We start from the raw sequence: 7,937 nt of genomic DNA on the forward strand, positions 1-7,937 counted from the left end.
TCATACAGGTATTTATACCTTCTTTCCTCAGGCCTGTGAGTTTGGGAGAAGCTAGCTCCACCTCTGGCCCTAGGGGTGGAGTAGTTGATTAAGGCCTAAAGTCATCGGGTAATCATATCAGCTGGCTACAGTGATTGATTCAGAGGTGGACAAGTAATTCCCCTCAGCAGAGTAAGACGGGAGAATAAGTTTTCTGGAAAATTGTAGTAATGACAGTTCTTTGCTCCCCTGAGAGAAATTCCAGAAAAGGCCCTCAATCCCTCTCCTTGGATATGGTCATGCACACGTCTGTTCCCGTTAGTGCTTGGGACCTTCCTGACATCATAAGAGAAAGGGACTTTCCCTTGGTGAAGCTGATACCATGGAAACTAGATGAGAAAGAGACACAGGCATGTCCTTGGTGACATCACCAAGTCCCTGCGTCAGTAGCCCTCGAAGCCACACCGCCAAGACAAGGGACCCTCTTCATCGTTTAAGTCAATGTACTTCAATGGGCTTTTCTCCTACCTGCCATCAAACGCACCATAGTTTGGGGGGTGTGTGTGTCTGTGTGTGTGTGCGCGTGCGCATTGGCAGATAGATACACACACACACACACACACACACAGAGGGAAAACATTTGAAGTGATATTCACCAGAATGTAACAGTGGTGCACTCTGGGTTGGAATTACAGTTGATTTTCACTTCATACTTGTACCTTTTAGATACCTGAACCTGAATTACTTGATGAGAGGAAAACAGTAACAAAGGCCAACAAACAATTTATAAAAACAAAGATCAAGCATTTGTGTTTTGGGGAAAAAGATTAAGTTCAGCATGTAGTGGAAAGGATCTGTGTGTGTGTGTGTGTGTGTGTGTGTGTGTGTGTGTGTGTGTGTGAACTCTCATGATTTTCTGTGACCACAAGTACCAAATGAGCCAAAAGTATCATGTAGCAGCCAAAAAATACATATGAATATAATGCAAACTTAGGTTTTTTTTAAAATACGAGAACAGTGTCAAGATCAAGGGTGTTAAAAATACCACTGTTCTCGGCTCAGGTCAGACCACCCTTGAAGTATTGTTTTTTAATTCCCTGTGCCTCCAAGGATTCAGGCACTAACAGACATATTCCAGGGATACTGGGGAAGGATTTATGCGTTCAGAAAGAGGTGGAATTTTGACTTTTGAGATTTGTTTTCCACGTTCAAGATTCTATAGTTCTCCAATCTTATGCATTGCCCTTGGACATTAAAAAACAGTCATACTATATACAAAGCAACCAAGCCTCAGAGAGCTTAAGTGACATATGCCCAGAGCCACACAATTCATTCACGGTGGAGTTTTGTCCAGAAGGCACGCCACAACCCACATATTAAAGAGGCTCTAGGCAGCCTGAGGTGTTCAGAGTGACTGAACATGAACGTGGTGACTAAGGCAGAATCAATGAGCTCCACGTGGTTCACGTTAAAGAGCCAGGAAACCTCGTGAGGATGAGAGCACAGAGGATTGTCATGCAGTCAAGCCTTCTCGGGAAGAGCGAGGCCACTTGTGTGATGAGTTGAAACGAGTCCAAGTACACGGGGGGTTGGTGGAGACCTTTCTTTTGTGCCCTTTAAGACTGTTCTGATGTGAAGAGCTGTCTAAAGATCACCCACAGCCACTCAGGAGGAAGGGAAGCGGCAAAGACTTGTCCTTGTCTCTGGGGACATCTCTGCCCTTCCTCACGGCCGGAAGGCCCCGGGCTCTGGCCAGGTGCCTGGCTGCCCAGAGGGATGTGACCCTGTCCCGCACTTGGCAGCACGATGGGGCCTGGGACGTCTCCGTTTACAAAATAACTCGCTCTTTTTGCGAACTGGCTGAAGGTTGGTGGCCATATGAAAATCCAGTAGGCTTGCGTCGCAGGGATTCAGAGAGTAGAGCCCAGATGGGCCGCCCAGGCTACACTTGGATTGCTTATGGCTTCTGTACACAGCACCATTTGCCACCCACTGGCTACCAGATCCAGGGGTTGCTGAAACTACAGCCCAGGGAGACTTGGGAAGAACTAGAAAAAAGGCAGCCGTGTGTCATCTAAAGTGACGAGGTAGCTGATGGAGGAATTACAATAGAACTAGGACTGCATGGGGAGCACAGGTAAATTAAATTTTCATCCGCCATTATAGTGAGAATTAATCAAGAATGAGGGATAAAAATTATCCATCTTTGCAGATGAGCAAAGGACACTGCCAGGAGAAACTGCCGACGAAGTTAAGAGGAGTCGCCTCTTTAGGAGTGGAGCTGAGTGGGGTGTGCAGAGGCAGGGTTTCCCCTTTAAGCACTCAATATTATTTTATTTTTAAATATGAGCACACATTCCTTTAGTAGAAATGCACACACACACACGGCTCTGGCTGTGGCTCTGAGTGCTGCTAAATGATTTTCCAACGTGGGTAGAGCCTGCAAAGCAGCCTGCAGATGGGACACCAATGTATAATGGACCTATTTCTACGCAGAGGCTAGAGCGTTCATAACAGAAAAGGACGCTGCCTTTGGTGTGTTCCCTCTCTGCACATCACCAGGGAGAGCTGCTCCTCCCTCACCCTGCTCTGACTCTGACTTTTAACCCCCGCTTTCCCTGAGCTTACTGATCTCCAGTTTCCTCAGAAAAAGTTATTGGAGCTTTCAGAATATTAGAACATGAATTCTCTGTTATATAAAGATTTAGCTGAACACAACTTCTTCTTTTGTTTTTTACCACAAACATTGTTTTAATATGCTATTAACTTTTACAAAATCAATTGTCAATATTACCAACATCCAAACAAATTCCTAGAGTCATGTAAGAAGGACTTGGCGACAGGGCTTCTGAAATGCGAACACAATTTCTTAAAAGGATGTGTACTTTTTATTTGAAAATCCTCCTGCACTATGGCAGTACTTCCCAAAGAAGTAGCAGGTTGGACGTTTTGAAAAACCATGGGAGATTGAACCGCCAGCAGCTCATGGGAAAACCTCCTACTCTGAGTATCTGATGTGTTTCTCCAGGTCTTGTTGACATTGAAAGACACAGAACAAGACCTAGATTTCTCTTTTAACCCACAAGACCAACAGGTCTTTACCGGTACATCCATCTTCAAAACCATTCCCCTACAGCATCCTTTATTTTGTATTGTGTGAGTCACACATCAACTTTTCTCTTTTCAACCTCAGAACCACTGTTTTTCTCCCGTTATTGACAAAACTGAAGGTACAGTGTAGGAAAAGAACATGTTTTTCACCCCCAGCTCTCTGAGGGGCAGAGGGTCATTGTGCGTCAAGCTCTAGAAGAATACTCTTTGTCCCGTAGACATGAACTTACCAGCAGCATCCGGGAGAAACGAGGACTGGGAGGTTCCACAACTGAGAGGTCGGGCAGCATCTCCCGTGCATACGTTCATGTCAGAAGACCAGCTCCTGGCGTATGCCTCAGGGAGAGTGAGGTCTTTGCTGTGTTCCGATGGAAACTGGCAGGGTTCTCCAATAGGTGTTAGGGTTTCAAGGGAATGAGATAGTGACATTAATTTTGCAAAATGTTCAAATCCATAGAAACAACCCTATTTTGCTACACAGTGAGTTCAGGACAAGTAATGTAGTACCTTTGCTTTACCTTTACATTAGCGCCCTTGTATTTGTCTTTTTTCTTTCCCATTTCCCTAGCTGGGTTTCTAAGTTTCTGTTTGGGGGTTAATTTTAGGTGGTTGGAAAAGGTTGGACCCTGGGTGAATAATTTTCAGAATGTTCAGCACCTTGGAACTTCCGATAGGGAGAGCTTTTCTTAGGAAACTTCATCAACAATACTCTTAATATTTCAAAAGAGGGAGGTTATATTCACCTAGGCTCTGGGAATCGCATTTTCACACATCTAAATAAAGAAACACTACATATCATTTGAGTGTGCTTTTCTGTGAACAGGAATCCTTCCTCCTGGAGTTATGAAGGAAGGCAGAGGCTGTATTATTATATCCCGGGGTTTGATCTGTAGACGTCTGAAATGTTACTGTTAGTCATTTCCACAGGTCTTTGAAGGCTCCACCTAGACTTGATTCTGCACCAAGATAATACAACCCATTTTTTTTCCCTCAGGGAATTTATTCTTTCTTTCTGGATCCACATTTCCTACGTTACTCTGACTCTTACATCTGTCTCCAGCTTGGGCTACGCCTAACACGTTGCTGCCACATTTCCAGAAAGAATTCACTGTGTCTGAAAACATACATGTCTCAGCCCTCTGTGCCGTCTGCGGGCGATTCGGTTGTTGGAAGGATGCTCCCCCCGGCCGCACTGGCGCTTACAGCCTCTTCAAACTGCACAGACCCGAGGACCTCTGCCCCCACTGATTTACTCTCCCAGCTAGTTTACCTTAACTAAGTTCTAGAAGGAATTCGTGCAGAAGTCGAGGGGTGGGGGAACCTACCTCAAGTGCACAGACTGTATGACTGTGTGTTTCCCGTTTCCTAGGAGCGCACAGTCAGTTTTTGGTGCACCCTGTACACGTTGGATAAAACACCATGAGGCGGCACGGACGTCGCTTTTCTCTTGCTCTAGAGCATTTCTGAAGATGAGGTCTTCTTGACGACTTGAGGTCAGTGACCCACACCAGCTGTTACCCTGCCTCGGACGCAATGATACTCCGAAAGTCCGTGAAGGTCATGGGCTATTTCTCCCAAACATAAAGGGAGAGATTCGCTAAGCCTTTTGAAAATTGTCTAGATTTTGTGTTTTCCCCCTTTCCTTCCCATCTATCTTTTTACAGTTTTAGGTCTCCCAATTTGTTGCTGTCAATCTTCGGTGGATATAGAAAGGATCAAAGCTTGCTAGAAATTTTTGTAGAGTGAGGATATAAAGGTTCTGATGAAGGAATTTTCTAATCGTCTCATGGACTCTGTAGTGTCCATTTGGGCTTCTTAGGAATTCCCCCTCCCTTTTATTTTGTGTCTTTCCCCATTCTTGGCTAGATGCTAGGTCAAAGGTTTGTAAATTATGTTCCAGGATTCCACAGGGGTGCTGAAGAGCCGCCACAGATGGGAACTAGAGCTCCTGTTTCAGATAGTGAATATCTGCCCGCAGTTGGGTTTACAAAACGTTCATGTTGGTCAAACAGTTTAAAAACCACGTTCTAGATGGATGAGGTTATCACACAGTTAAATTACTTATAGGCAAGTAAGTCGATGAAGTCCATGAAAACGTAAGCAGCAGATGTGTTGAATTCTTCCATTGACATATGTGTTGTCTACTGGTACAATTATAATCAACCCAATACCACCCAAACCACAAAATTCTTTAGACAAAGAAAAATGGGTAAAGATGAAGGGTTACAGAGTACTACTAGTTGATCTTTAGAAAGTTGGGATCAGCTAGTCTTCGGGGGTTCTGCTCAATGAGTTCTCCCTTAATATTAAACCCTGGTGAATTTCAAGGAGAATTTAATCCATATGTTTCTGATTCAATTACTCTTAACTCATTAAATGTTTTTTAAAAGCTATTTGAAATTTGAGACGCCTTTTTACGAGCGTTAGTAATCCTTTGTTCTTTGAATTAGGAAGGAGAATTTTGCCAAGAGTTAATGGTACTTGAACCTCAATATGCTTAAGGGGATTCTAAACTTAGCAAAAGGTCCAGTATACTGTCATAACCAATGACTCGGGGACTTGCAAAATCCCTGCCACTTGCTACTCCTCCATGCCTGCTGATGTCAGATCGTTTCTTTTACACGTGACGATGACCTTTGCATGCGAGACAGCGAAGGCTGCCGAGGAAGGTGATGCCCGCCCGTGCAACACAAACTCAGGCCATCACCCTGTTTGGGGGAAGCTAATCAGGTACAAAGCGAACATTCTGAGAAGCAGAGGTACCTACTCCTCTTTCCTTTGTTTCTTATTGTTTCCGGTCAGAATGTATCAATAGTTTGTTACCCCTGGGCTGGTAACATACAGCAGCTGAAGGAGGGCAGTGAAATGTTTTGTAATTGAAGGGACAGTAAACATTCAGATATGATACCTGCAGAGTTCCTCAGAATTGAACAAGCACTGAAAAGCAACATCTGTATGCAGAGAGCACGGCTCTGCTGAATGATGTCCACGGCGTATGTTCTATTAACAGAAGCCGGGTTCATCTGAAGTAGCTACAGACTTTGGAGGCCCGAGCTGCTAAGAAGAATCGTTCTCCCCAGCTGAAGAGTGGAAACATTTTGTCTGTTTGCTTTCTGTTTGTTTGAATAAGTTGAATCATGAAAAGTATTTCTGGAAAGAAAAAAGTCATGAAGACGCTCGGAGGCCATCATTTAGAGCCATAGGGTAAGAGTTTGGAATTTGAAGACGCAGGGTATTAAAGATGCCCTAGTAGCTGGAGATGAAATGGCTCATTTGGATCTAAGATTTCAAAAAGCTCGTGAGAGAGAAGACCAGAAAAGCCAGCAGTGGCGGGTAAGCCGTAGCGATGGCCACGTAGTATCTCTAAACCCGAGAGAGACAGTCCTGACAGCACACCCTGGGCATCGCTAATCACCTACACCATCTTCCCAGGTAAAAGATTCTATAAGACCAAGTGGGATCACATTGTCCATTCCACTGGGGAAGGAGCAAGAAACCCATCTGCGGGGATCCAGGGCTGTTTTTCGACGACCACTGCTCTTTGGGAAGGTTCCTGTGTAGACAGAGCGCTAATCCAGTCACTGCAGCCACTAAGGTTCCTCAGTGAAGCGATACAGGATGACTTCAAAGATGAGGGCTTCTGAAACCATGGAACTAAACTTGAAACATAGTTTCAATTGCCCTTAGTTCCATTTGCTTCCAGATATACAGTTTCTAGTGCGTTAGCAATGTTTCGATTATTTTATTTGTCTGGTAATTATAGAAGAAGGTCAAGGATGGCTTTCAAATGAAGGCCACGGTTGTTTGGACAGCACAAGCGTCTCCTTAGAACCACATGTTTTCAAATGATATTTCCTTGACATGTTAACTTTAATTAAGGGTAAGGGTGTGAAAAAGTTTTGCTTAAATTTCACAAGACCTCAGGGCCCCTGAAATAAACTAGTAATTTAAACATCTATTCAATACCTCTACAATCTCATTCTCACTAAAGTGCTGGTGACAAGAGTTTATAGGAGGATGTGATCGTCTATCTGATAAGTTCGACCTCTTACGGACCCACTCGATTTCTTATCTCCAAACCCTGCAATAATGGGAAAAAAAATAGGCCTGCAGATTTTTTAATTAATAAAAAATAGACTCACAAATGAGGCGTTTACAGAGGCAGAAATTATTTTTAAAGAGGAAAAAACAAGATACCTGGCACATATTTAAAACCTCTTGTCAGCCCTGTAGTTTATACGTGCTGTGAAATAATTTTCAAAAAGGTCTACCAGCAATTTTGCTCCTTCGAACTCTTTTGCAGTCCCAGCCCTCGACACAGACGCATAGCAGCCGCCCCGCTGAGCTACCTGAGCTTGGATGTGGGCCCACCGTGAACCCAGGAGAGGAACGTGGCAAAGATACCCGTCTGGCCAAAGAAGCGAACACTAAAAGCTTCCAAAAACAAACAAAAGTTATATTTATTTTTTTTCAAAAAAAAAAAAAAGAGTATCCAATTTTTCATGTCAATATAGATAATCTGCTTAATAAAATATCGAGTTTTGTTATTTTTCTTTTCGTCTCCTCCCACGCAGGAGTTGTACGGAAGTATTTGAAGTATGTGAGGTATTGGAAAAATAAGCCCGCGTGGAGCACAGGCGCAGATGTTTTCTGTGTTTAATGATTTTCCTCCTTCTGTTCACTGTGTCGTAAAGATTTTTGTATTTGTGGCGGCCGCCCTTTGCTGGTCGACACCAGCTCGGGGCCCCGTGGGGACCAGGGTCTTTCAGAGGTCAGAGCTCCGGGTCACCGCGGCAAAGGGAGAGCCCCTGACGCCAGGGAGACGGCTGTTCTCCTCGTTTGAAAAT

General features: G+C 44.1%; 1 long non-coding RNA gene across 1 annotated transcript in view; it reads left to right on the forward strand.

Annotated features, from left to right (window-relative positions):
- LOC136792780 (uncharacterized) overlaps positions 1-4,569 on the forward strand; it is a 223,557-nt gene extending 218,988 nt beyond the window's left edge. Inside the window, exon 5 of the long non-coding RNA XR_010837182.1 lies at positions 4,460-4,569. This is a non-coding gene — a long non-coding RNA (uncharacterized lncRNA). The remainder of the gene's footprint in view (positions 1-4,459) is intronic.
- The last annotated feature ends 3,368 nt before the right edge of the window (positions 4,570-7,937 follow it).

Source organism: Kogia breviceps, chromosome 16 (genome assembly GCF_026419965.1).
Source record: "Kogia breviceps isolate mKogBre1 chromosome 16, mKogBre1 haplotype 1, whole genome shotgun sequence".
Classification (NCBI taxonomy): Eukaryota; Metazoa; Chordata; class Mammalia; order Artiodactyla; family Physeteridae; genus Kogia; species Kogia breviceps.